Below are 13,548 nucleotides of genomic sequence, written 5' to 3' on the forward strand. Positions count from 1 at the left end.
AAACAAAAAGGTAAGGCAAATATAGATCACAACAAAATGAAAATTTTTGAGTTTAACTATGCAAAAGAATTTGAAAACATTAATAAATGTGAGTGAAGAAAATTATTTTCAAGTACTAAAACTGAACACCAAAGTTTTGTTATCCACGGTGGGGAAATTCCACTAGTACAACCCCTGATAGCTTGGTGGAATTTTATAAGAAAGAGGTTTCTAATTGATCCTAACATGTTTTAAATGTGGTGGATATGCATGCCAGAAACATGTTGAAGATGCAAATGACCTAATGATCCAAAACTTTCAAGGAGTAGAAAAAATTAAGATTCTCAAGTTAACGTACGGTGGGGTATTTACCAGAGCCAAACAACCCAATTTTTGTCTATTTTAAAAAAAAGCGGACCTAAAAAATCACAGGTACTTTTTGGAATTATCTCTCTCACCATTTGTGCATTTCCATTTTGGATGTTCGATTTTTTTTTTCGAACTTGTTTTTTTCCCTCTTCCACTTTCTCGTAAACAAAAAGATAAGGCAAATATAGATCACTACAAAATGAAAATTTTAGAGTTTATGCATGCAAAAGAATTTGAAAACTATAATAAATGTGAGTGAAGAAAATTTCTTTCACGCACTAAAAATGAACATCAAAATTTTGTTATCCCTGTTGGGGAAATTCCACTAGTAGAAACCCAGAAACCCAGGTGGAAGTTTATAAGAAAGAGATTGCTAACTGATCCTAACATGTTGTAAATGTGGTGGATATGCATGCCAGAAACATGTTGAAGATGCAAATAACCTAATGATCCAAAAATTTCAAGGAGTAGTAAAAATTAAAATTCTCAAGTTAACGTATGGTGGGATATTTACCAGAGCCAAACAACCAACATTTTACCTATTTTACAAAAAGTGGTCCTAAAAAATCACAGCTACTTTTGGGAATTATCTCTCTCAGCATTTGTGCATTTCCATTTTGGATGTACAATTTTTTTTTTCAAACTTGAGGTTTTCACTCTCGATAAGGCAAATATAGATCACAAAAAAATAAAAATTTAAGTGTTTATGTTTGCAAATGAATATGAAAACTGCAATAAATGTGAGTAGAGAAAGTAATTTTCACGCACTAAAAATGAACACCAAATTTAAGTTATCCACGTTGGGGAAATTGCACTAGTACAACCCCAGATAGCCTGGTGGAATTTTATAAGAAAGAGATTTCTAATTGATCCTAACATGTTTTAAATGAGGTGGATATCCATGAACTTGTTCAAGATGAAAATGACCTAATGATCCAAAAATTTCAAGGTGTAGAAAAAATTAAAATTCTCAAGTTAACGTGCGGTGGGATATTTACTAAAGCCAACCAACCCACTTTTTGCCTATTTTACAAAAAGCAGTCCTAAAAAATCACAGATACTTTTTGGAATTATCTATCTCAGCATTTGTACAATTCCATTTTGGATATTCAATTTTTTTTTTCAAACTTGAGTTTTTCACTTTGGTAGTTTTCTCGTAAACAAAAAGATAAGGCAAATATTGATCACAAAAAAATGAAAATTTTAGAGTTTATGTAAGCAATAGAATTTGAAAACTGTAATAAATGTGAGTGAAGAAAATTATTTTCAGGCACTAAAAATGAACACCAAAGTTTTGTTATCCACGTTGGGAAAATTCCAATAGTACAACCCAATATAGCTTGGTGGAATTTTATAAGAAAGAGATTTCTAATCGATCCTAACATGTTTTAAATGTGGTGGATATGCATGCCAAAAATATGTTGAAGATGCAAATGATCTAAGGATCCAAAAATTTCGAGTACAAAAAATTAAAATTCTCAAGTTAACCTGCGGTGGGATATTTACCATAGTCAAACAACCTACGTTTTGCCTATTTCACAAAAAGCGGACCAAAAATATCACAGATACTTTTTGGAATTATCTCTCTCACAATTTGAGCATTTCCAATTTGGATGTTCAATTTTTTTTTCAAACTTGAGTATTTCACTCCCCCAGTTTTATCGTAAACAAAAAGATAAGGCAAAGATAGATCACAACAAAATGAAAATTTTAGAGTTTATGTATGCAAAAGAATTTCAAAACAATAATAAATGTGTGTGAAGAAATTTATTTTCATGTTTTAAAAATATACACCAAAGTTTTGTTATCCTCGTTGGGGAAATTTCACTAGTACAACCCCAGATTGCTAGGTGGAATTTTAAAAAAAGTGATTTCTAATTGCTCCTAAAATGTTTAAAATATGGTGGATACGCATGCCAGAAACATGTTGAAGATGGAAATGACCTAATGATCCAAATATTTCAAGGAGTAGAAAAAATTAAAATTCTCAACTTAACGCGCGCTGGGATTATTACCAGAGCCAAACAACCCACTTTTTGCGTATTTTACAAAAAGTGGACCTAAAAAATCACAAATACTTTTTATATCTCTCTCAACATTTGTGCATTTCCATTTTTGATGTTCAATTTTTTTTTTCAAACTTGAGTTTTTCACTCACTCAGTTTTCTCGTAAACAAAAAGATAAGGCAAATATAGATCATAACAAAATGAAAATTTTAGAATTTATGAGTGCAAAAGAATTTGCAAACTATAATAAATGTGAGAGAAGAAACTTAGTATTTTCACTCACGAAAAATGAACACCAAAGTTTTGTTATCCACGTTGGGGAAATTCCACTAGTACAACCCAAGATACCCTGGTGGAAGTTTATAAGAAAGAGATTGCTAATTGATCCTAACATGTTGTAAATGTGGTGGATATGCATGCCAGAAACATGTTGAAGATGCAAATAAACTAATGATCCAAAAATTTCAAGGAGTAGAAGTAATTAAAATTCTCAAGTTAACGTACGGTGGGATATTTACCAGAGCCAAACGACCCACATTTTGCCTATTTTACAAAAAGTGGTCCTAAAAAATCACAGCTAATTTTTGGAATTATCTCCTTCAGCATTTGTGCATTTCAATTTTGGATATTCAATTTTTTTTTTCAAACTTGAGTTTTTCTCTCTCGTTAAGGCAAATATAGATCACAACAAAATGAAAATTTTAGAGTTTATGTATGCAAAAGAATTTGAAAACTGTAATAAATGTGAGTGGAGAAAATTAATTTCACGCACTAAAAATGAACACCAAATTTTTGTTATACCCGTTGGGGAAATTCCACTAGTACAACCCCTAATAGCCCGGTGGAATTTCATAAGAAATAGATTTCTAATTGATCCTAACATGTTTTTAATGTGGTGGATATGCGTGCCGAAAACATGTTGAAGATGCAAATGACCTAATGATCCGAAAATTTCAAGGACTAGAAAAAATTAAAATTCTCAAGTTAACGTGCGGTGGGATATTTACTAGAGCCAACCAACCCACTTTTTGCCTATTTTAGAAAAAGCATTCCTATAAAATCATAGATAGTTTTTTGAATTATCTCTCTCAGCATTTGTGCATTTCCATTTTGGATGTTCAATAATATTTTTTTAAACTTGAGTTTTCCACTCTCCCTGTTTTCTCGTAAACAAAAAGATAAGGCAAATATAGATCACAACGAAATGAAAATTTTATAGTTTATGTAAGCAAAAGAATTTGAAAACTGTAATAAATGTGAGTGAAGAAAATTATTTTCACGCACTCAAAATGAACACCAAAGTTTTGTTATCCACGATGGGGAAATTCCACTAGTACAACCCCAGATAGCTTGGTGGAATTTTATAAGAAAGAGACTTCATATTCATCCTAACATGTTTTAAATGAGGTAGATATGCATGACAGAAACATGTTGAAGATGCAAATTACGTAATTATCCTGAAATTTCAAGGAGTAGAAAAAATTAAAATTCTCAAGATTACCTGCGGTGGGATATTTACCAGAGCAAAACAACCCCCGTTTTGCCTATTTTACAAAATGCGGACATAAAACATCACAGATACTTTTTGGAATTATCTCTCTCCGCATTTGTGCATTTCCAGTTTGGATGTTCAATTTTTTTTTTTCAAACTTGAGTTTTTCACTTTCCCAGTTTTCTCGAAACAAAAAGATAAGGCAAATATACATGACAACAAAATGAAAATTTCTGTGTTTTTTTATGCAAACGAATTTGAAAACTATAATAAATGTGAGTGAATAAATTTATTTTTACGCACATAAAATGATCACCAAAGTTTTGTTATCCACGATGGGGAAATTCCACTTGTACAACTCAAGATTGCGTGGTGGACTTTTAATAGAAAGTGATTTCTACCTGATCCTAACATGTTTTAAATGTGGTGGATATGCATGCCAGAAACATGTTTAAGATTGAAATGACCAAATGATCCAAAAATTTCATGGAGTAGAAAAAATTAAAATTCTCAAGTTAACATGAGGTGGGATATTTACCCGTGCCAAACAATCCACGTTTTGCCTATTTTACAAAAAGCGGACCTAAAAATAACATATACTTTTTGGAATTATCTCTCTCAGCATTTGTGCATTTCCATTTTGGATGTTCATTTTTTTTTTCAAACTTGAGTTTTTCACACTCCCAGTTTTCTCGTAAACAAAAACATAAGGCAAATATAGTTCACAACAAAATGAAAATTTTAGATTTTATATATGAAAAAGAGTTTGAAAACTGCAATAAATGTGAGTAGAGAAATAATTTTCACGCACTAAAAATGAACACCAAATTTAAGTTATCCACGTTGGGGAAATTGCACTAGTACAACCCCATATAGCCTGGTGGAATTTTATAAGAAAGATATTTCTAATTGATCCTAACATATTTTAAATGTGGTGGATATCCGTGCCAAAAACCTGTTCAAGATGCAAATGACCTAATGATCCAAAAATTTCAAGGTGTAGAAAAAATTAAAATTCTCAAGTTAACGTGCGGTGGGCTATTTACTAAAGCCAACCAACCCACTTTTTGCCTTTTTTACAAAAAGCGGTCCTAAAAAATCACAGATACTTTTTGGAATTATCTCTCTCAGTATTTGTACATTTCCATTTTGGATATTCAATTTTTTTTTTCAAACTTGAGTTTCTCACTTTTCCAGTTTTATCGTAAACAAAAAGATAAGGCAAATATTGATCACAACAAAACGAAAATTTTAGAGTTTATGTAAGCAAAAGAATTTGAAAACTATAATAAATGTGAGTGAAGAAAATTATTTTCAGGCACTAAAAATGAACACCAAAGTTTTGTTATCCACGTTGGGGAAATTCCAATAGTACAACCCCAGATAGCTTGGTGGAATTTTATAAGAAAGAGGTTTCTAATCGATCCTAACATGTTTTAAATGTGGTGGATATGCATGCCAAAAACTTGTTGAAGATGCAAATGACCTAATGATCCAAAAATTTCAAGGAGTAGAAAAAATTAAAATTCTCAAGTTAACGTGCGGTGGGATATTTACCAGAGCCAAACAACCCACATTTTGCCTATTTCACAAAAAGCGGACCAAAAATATCACAGATACTTTTTGGAATTATCTCTCTCAGAATTTGAGTATTTCCAATTTGGATGTTCAATTTTTTTTTCAAACTTGAGTATTTCACTCCCCCAGTTTTATCGTAAACAAAAAGATAAGGCAAATATAGATCACAACAAAATGAAAATTTTAGAGTTTATGTATGCAAAAGAATTTGAAAAAAATAATAAATGTGAGTGAAGAAATTTATTTTCACGCATTAAAAATATACACCAAAGTTTTGTTATCCTCGTTGGGGAAATTCCACTAGTACAACCCCAGATTGCTTGGAGGATTTTTAAAAAAAGTTATTTTTAATTGCTCCTAACATGTTTAAAATGTGGTGGATACGCATGCCAGAAACATGTTGAAGATGGAAATGACCTAATGATCCAAATATTTCAACGAGTAGAAAAAATTAAAATTCTCAACTTAACGTGTGCTGGGATTATTACCGGAGCCAAACAACCCACTTTTTGCGTATTTTACAAAAAGTGGACCTAAAAATCACAGATACTTTTTATATCTCTGTCAACATTTGTGCATTTCCATTTTTGATGTTCAATTTTTTTTTTCAAATTTGAGTTTTTCACTCACCCAGTTTTCTCATAAATATAAAGATAAGGCAAATATAGATCATAACAAAATGAAAATTTTAGAGTTTATGAATGCAAAAGAATTTGCAAACTATAATAAATGTGAGAGAAGAAAATTATTATTTTCACTCATGAAAAATGAACACCAAAGTTTTTTTATCCACGTTGGGGAAATTCCACTAGTACAACCAAAGATACCCTGGTGGAAGTTTATAAGAAAGAGATTGCTAATTGATCCTAACATGTTGTAAATGTGGTGGATACGCATGCCAGAAACATGTTGAAGATGCAAATAAACTAATGATCCAAAAATTTCAAGGAGTAGAAGTAATTAAAATTCTCAAGTTAACGTACGGTGGGATATTTACGAGATCCAAACAACCCACATTTTGCCTATATTACAAAAAGTGGTCCTAAAAAATCACAGCTACTTTTTGGAATTATCTCTCTCAGCATTTGTGCATTTCAATTTTGGATATTCAATTTTTTTTTTCAAACATGAGTTTTTCTCTCTCGTTAAGGCAAATATAGATAAAACAAAATGAAAATTTTAGAGTTTATGTATGCAAAAGAATTTGAAAACTCTAATAAATGTGAGTGGAGAAAATTAATTTCACACACTAAAAATGAACACCAAATTTTTGTTATCCCCGTTGGGGAAATTCCACTAGTACAACCCCATATAGCCCGGTGGAATTTCATAGGAAATAGATTTCTAATTGATCCTAACATGTTTTAAATGTGGTGGATGTGCGTGCCGAAAACATGTTGAAGATGCAAAAGACCTAATGATCCGAAAATTTCAAGGACTAGAAAAAATTAAAATTCTCAAGTTAACGTGCGGTGGGATATTTACTTGAGCCAACCAACCCACTTTTTGCCTATTTTAGAAAAAGCATTCCTATAAAATCACAGATAGTTTTTTGAATTATCTCTCTCAGCATTTGTGCATTTCCATTTTGGATGTTCAATATTATTTTTTTAAACTTGAGTTTTCCACTCTCCCTGTTTTCTCGTAAACAAAAAGATAAGGCAAATATAGATCACAACGAAATGAAAATTTTATAGTTTATGTAAGCAAAAGAATTTGAAAACTATAATAAATGTGAGTAAAGAAAATTATTTTCACGCTCTCAAAATGAACCCCAAAGTTTTGTTATCCGCGATGGGGAAATTCCACTAGTACAACCCCAGATAGCTTGGTGGAATTTTATAAGAAAGAGATTTTATATTGATCTTAACATGTTTTAAATGAGGTAGATATGCATGACAGAAACATGTTGAAGATGCAAATTACCTAATTATCCAGAAATTTCAAGGAGTAGAAAAAATTAAAATTCTCAAGATTATCTGTGGTGGGATATTTACCAGAGCAAAACAACCCACGTTTTACCTATTTTACAAAATGCGGACCTAAAAAATCACAGATACTTTTTGGAATTATCTCTCTCAGCATTTGTGCATTTCCAGTTTGGATGTTCAATTTTTTTTTTTCAAACTTGAGTTTTTCACTTTCCCAGTTTTCTCGTAAACAAAAAGATAAGGCAAATATACATGACAACAAAATGAAAATTTCTGAGTTTTTTTATGCAAAAGAATTTGAAAACTATAATAAATGTGAGTGAATAAATTTATTTTCACGCACTTAAAATGATCACCAAAGTTTTGTTATCCACGATGGGGAAATTCCACTTGTACAACCCAAGATTGCTTGGTGGACTTTTAAAAGAAAGTGATTTCTACCTGATCCTAACATGTTTTAAATGTGGTGGATATGCATGCCAGAAACATGTTTAAGATTGAAATGACCTAATGATCCAAAAATTTCATGGAGTAGAAAAAATTAAAATTCTCAAGTTAATGTGAGGTGGGATATTTACCCGCGCCATACAATCCACGTTTTGCCTATTTTACAAAAAGCGGACCTAAAAATAACAGATACTTTTTGGAATTATCTCTCTCAGCATTTGTGCATTTCCATTTTGGATGTTCATTTTTTTTTTCAAACTTGAGTTTTTCACACTCCCAGTTTTCTCGTAAACAAAAACATAAGGCAAATATAGTTCACAACAAAATGAAAATTTTAGATTTTATATATGAAAAAGAGTTTGAAAACTATAATAAATGTGAGTGAAGAAAATTATTATTTTAACGCACTACAAATGAACACCAAAGTTTTTTTATCCACGTTAGGGAAATTTCACTAGTACTACCCCAGATAGCTTGGTGTAATTTTATAAGAAAAATATTTCTAATTGATCCTAACATTTTTAAAATGTGGTGGATATGCATGCAAGAAACATGTTGAAGATGCAAATAACCTAATGATCCAAAAATTTCAAGGAGAAGTAAAAATTAAAATTCTCAAGTTAACGTATGGTGGGATATTTACCAGAGCCAAACAACCAACATTTCACCTATTTTACAAAAAGTGGTCCTAAAAAATCACAGCTACTTTTGGGAATTATCTCTCTCAGCATTTGTGCATTTCCATTTTGGATGTACAATTTTTTTTTTCAAACTATAGGTTGTTACTCTCGATAAGGCAAATATAGATCACAAAAAAATGAAAATTTAAGTGTTTATGTTTGCAAATGAATATGAAAACTGCAATAAATGTGAGTAGAGAAAATAATTTTTACACACTAAAAATGAACACCAAATTTAAGTTATCCACGTTGGGGAAATTGCACTAGTACAACCCCAGACAGCCTGGTGGAATTTTATAAGAAAGATATTTCTAATTGATCCTAACATGTTTTAAATGTGGTGGATATCCGTGCCGAAAACTTGTTCAAGATGCAAATGACCTAATGATCCAAAAATTTCAAGGTGTAGAAAAAATTAAAATTCTCAAGTTAACATGCGGTGGGATATTTACTAAAGCCAACCAACCCACTTTTTGCCTATTTTACAAAAAGAGGTCCTAAAAAATCACAGATACTTTTTGGAATTATCTCTCTCAGCATTTGTACATTTCCATTTTGGATATTCAATTTTTTTTTTTCAAACTTGAGTTTTTCACTTTTCCAGTTTTCTTGTAAACAAAAAGATAAGGCAAATATTCATCACAACAAAATGAAAATTTTAGAGTTTATGTAAGCAAACGAATTTGAAAACTGTAATAAATGTGAGTGAAGAAAATTAATTTCATGCATTAAAAATGAACACCAAAGTTTTATTAACCACGTTGGGGAAATTCCACTAGTACAACCCTAGATAGCTTTGTGGAATTTTGTAAGAAAGAGATTTCTAATTGATCCTAACATGTTTTAAATGTGGTGGATATGCATGCCAGAAACATGTTGAAGATGTAAATGGCCTAATGATTCAAAAATTTCACGGAGTAGAAAAAATTAAAATTCTTGGGTTAACGTGTTGTGGGATATTTACTTGAGCCAAAACACCAACTTTTTGCCTATTTTACAAAAAGAGGTCCTAAAAAATCACAGATACTTTTTTGAATAATCTCTCTCAGCATTTGGGCATTTCCATTTTGGATGTTCAATTTTTTTTTTTCAAACTTGCGTTTTTCACTCTCCCAGTTTTTTCGTAAACAAAAAGATTAGACAAATATAGACCAAAACAAAATGAAAATTTTAGAGTTTATGGATCCAAAAGAATTTGAAAACTATAATAAATGTGAGGGAAGAAAATTATTACTTTCACGCACTAAAAATGAACACCAAAAAATTTTTATGCACGTTGGGGAAATTCCACTAGTACAACCCTAGATAGCTTGGTGGAATTTTATAAAAAAGAGATTTCTAATTGATCCAAACATGTTTAAAATGTGGTGGATATGCATGCCAGAAACATGTTGAAGATGCAAATGACCTAACGACCCAAAAATTTCAAGGAGTAGAAAAAATTAAAATTCTCAAGTTAACGTGCGATGGGATATTTACGATAGCCAAACAACCGACTTTTTGTGTATTTTAAAAAAAGCAGACCTAAAAACTCATAGGTACTTTTTGGAATTATCTCTCTCAGGATTTGTGCATTTCCATTTTGGATGTTCAATTATTTTTTTTCGAACTTGTGTTTTTCACTCTCCCAATTTTCTCCCAATTTTCTACAGTTAACGTGCGGTGGATATTTACCAGTGCCAAACAACCCACTTTTTGCCTATTTTACAAAAAGCGGACCTAAAAAATAAAAGATACATTTTTGAATTATCTCTCATAGCATTTGTGCATTTCCATTTTGGATGTTCAATTTTTTTTTTTGTCAAACTTGAGTTTTTAACTCCCCCAGTTTTCTCGTAAACAAAAAGATAAGGCAAATATAGATCACAACAAAATGAAAATTTTAGATTTTATGTATGCAAAAGAATTTGAAAACAATAATAAATGTGAATGAAGAAAATTAATTTCACGTACTAAAAATTGGGGAAATTCCACTAGTATACAACCCCAGATAGCTTGGTGGAATTTTATGAGAAAGAGATTTCTAATTGATCCTAACATGTTTTAAATGTGGTGGATATGCATGCGAAAAACATGTTGAAGATGCAAATGACCTAACGACCCAAAAATTTCAAGGAGTAGAAAAAATTAAAATTCTCAAGTTAACGTGCGATGGGATATTTACCATAGCCAAACAACCGACTTTTTGTGTATTTTAAAAAAAGCAGACCTAAAAAATCACAGGTACTTTTTGGAATTATCTCTCTCAGGATTTGTACATTTCCATTTTGGATGTTCAATTATTTTTTTTCGAACTTGTGTTTTTCACTCTCCCAATTTTCTCGTAAAAAAAAAGAGATAAGGCAAATATAGATCACAACAAAATGAAAATTTTAGAGTTTATGTATGCAAAAAAATTTGAAAACTATAATAAATTGGAGTGAAGAAAATTATTTTCACGCACTAAAAATGAAAACCAAAGTTTTTTTATCCACGTTGAGGAAATTTCACTAGTACAATCCCAGATACCCTGGTGAAAGTTTATAAGAAAGAGATTGCTAATTGATCCTAACATGTTGCAAATGTGGTGGATATGCATGCGAAAAACATGTTGAAGATGCAAATGACCTAACGACCCAAAAATTTCAAGGAGTAGAAAAAATTAAAATTCTCAAGTTAACGTGCGATGGGATATTTACCATAGCCAAACAACCGACTTTTTGTGTATTTTAAAAAAAGCAGACCTAAAAAATCACAGGTACTTTTTGGAATTATCTCTCTCAGGATTTGTACATTTCCATTTTGGATGTTCAATTATTTTTTTTCGAACTTGTGTTTTTCACTCTCCCAATTTTCTCGTAAAAAAAAAGAGATAAGGCAAATATAGATCACAACAAAATGAAAATTTTAGAGTTTATGTATGCAAAAAAATTTGAAAACTATAATAAATTGGAGTGAAGAAAATTATTTTCACGCACTAAAAATGAAAACCAAAGTTTTTTTATCCACGTTGAGGAAATTTCACTAGTACAATCCCAGATACCCTGGTGAAAGTTTATAAGAAAGAGATTGCTAATTGATCCTAACATGTTGCAAATGTGGTGGATATGCATGCCACAAACTTGTGGAAGATGCAAATAAACTAATGATCCAAAAATTTCAAGAAGTAGAAAAAATTAAAATTCTCAAGTTAATGTATGGTGGGATATTTACCAGAGCCAAACAACCCACATTTTGCCTTCTTTGGAAAAAAGCGGTCCTAAAAAATCACAGCTACTTTTTGGAATTATCTCTCTCAGCATTTGTGAATTTCCATTTTGGATGTTCAATTTTTTTTTTCAAACTTGAGTTTTTCTCTCTCGATAAGGAAAATTTAGATCACAACAAAATGAAAATTTTAGAGTTTATGTATGCAAAAGAATTTGAAAACTGTAATAAATGTGAGTGGAGAAAATAATTTTCACGCCCTAAAAATGAACACCAAATTTTTGTTATCCACGTTGTGGAAATTCCACTAGTACAACCCCAGTAGTCTGGTGGAATTTTATAAGAAATAGATTTCTAATTGATCCTAACATGTTTTAAATCTGGAGGATTTGCGTGCTGTAAACATGTTGAAGATGCAAATGACCTCACGATCCAAAAATTTCTCAAGTTAATGTGCGGTGGGATATTTACTAGTGCCAACCAACCCACTTTTTGCCTATTTTAGAAAAATAAGTCCTAAAAAATCACAGATAGTTTTTGGAATTACCTCTCTCAGCATTTGTGCAATTCCATTTTGGATGTTCAATTTTTTTTTTTAAACTTGACTTTTTCACTCTCCCTATTTTCTCGTAAGCAAAAAGATAAGGCAAATATAGATCACAACAATATGAAAATTTTAGATTTTATGTAAGCGAAAGAATTTAAAAACTATAATAAATGTGAGTGAAGAAAATTATTTTCACGCACTCAAAATGAACACCAAAGTTTTGTTATCCACGATGGGGAAATTCAACTTGTACAACCCAAGATAGCTTGGTGGAATTTTATAAGAAAGAGATTTCTAATTGATCCTAACATGTTTTAAATGAGGTGGATATGTATGCCAAGAACATGTTGAAGATGTAAATGAGCTAATTATCCAAAAATTTTAAGGAATAGAAAAAATTAAAATTCTCAAGTTAACGTGCAGTGGGATATTTACTAGAGCCAAAAAACCCACGTTTTGCCAATTTTACAAAAAGCAGACCTAAAAAATCTCAGATACTTTTTGGAATTATCTCTCTCAGCCTTTGTGAATTTCCATTTTGGATCTTCAATTTTTTTTTTCAAACTTGAGTTTTTCTCACTCCCAGTTTTCTCGTAAAAAAAAAGATAAGGCAAATATAGATCACAACAAAATGAAAATTTTAGAGTTTATGTACGAAAAAGAGTTTGAAAACTATAATAAATTTGAGTGAAGAAAATTATTTTCACTCACTAAAAATGAACACCAAAGTTTTGTTATCCACGTTGGGGAAATTTCACTAGTACAACCCCAAATAGCTTGGTCGAATTTTATAAGAAAGAGATTTCTAATTGATCCTAACATGTTTTAAATGTGGGGGATATGCATGCCAGAAACATGTTGAAGATGCAAACGACCCAATGATCCAAAAATTTCAAGGAGTGGAAAAAATTAATATTCTTAAGTTAACGTGCAGTGGGATATTTACCAGAGACAAACAACCCACTTTTTGTCGTTTTTAAAAAAAAGCAGACCTAAAAAATCACAGATACTTTTTGTAATTATCCCTCTCAGCATTTGTGCATTTCATTTTGGATGTTGAATTTTTTTTTCAAACTTGAGTTTTTCACTCTCTCCGTTTTCTCGTAAAGAAAAAGATAAGGAAAATATAGATCATAATAAAATGAAAATTTTAGAGTTTATGTATGCAAAAGAATTTGAAAACTATAATAAATATGACTGAAGAAAATTATTTTCGTACACTAAAATTGAACACCAAAGTTTTGTTATCCAAGTAGGGGAAATTCCACTAGTATAACCCCAGAGAGCTTGGTGGAATTTTAGAAGAAAGAGATTTCTAATTGATCCTAACAT

The sequence above is a fragment of the Aristolochia californica genome, unplaced genomic scaffold (genome assembly GCF_029961685.1).
Source record: "Aristolochia californica isolate CCGP_79_NKW_82.1479 unplaced genomic scaffold, dmAriCali1.0.hap1 SCAF_8, whole genome shotgun sequence".
NCBI lineage: Eukaryota > Viridiplantae > Streptophyta > Magnoliopsida > Piperales > Aristolochiaceae > Aristolochia > Aristolochia californica.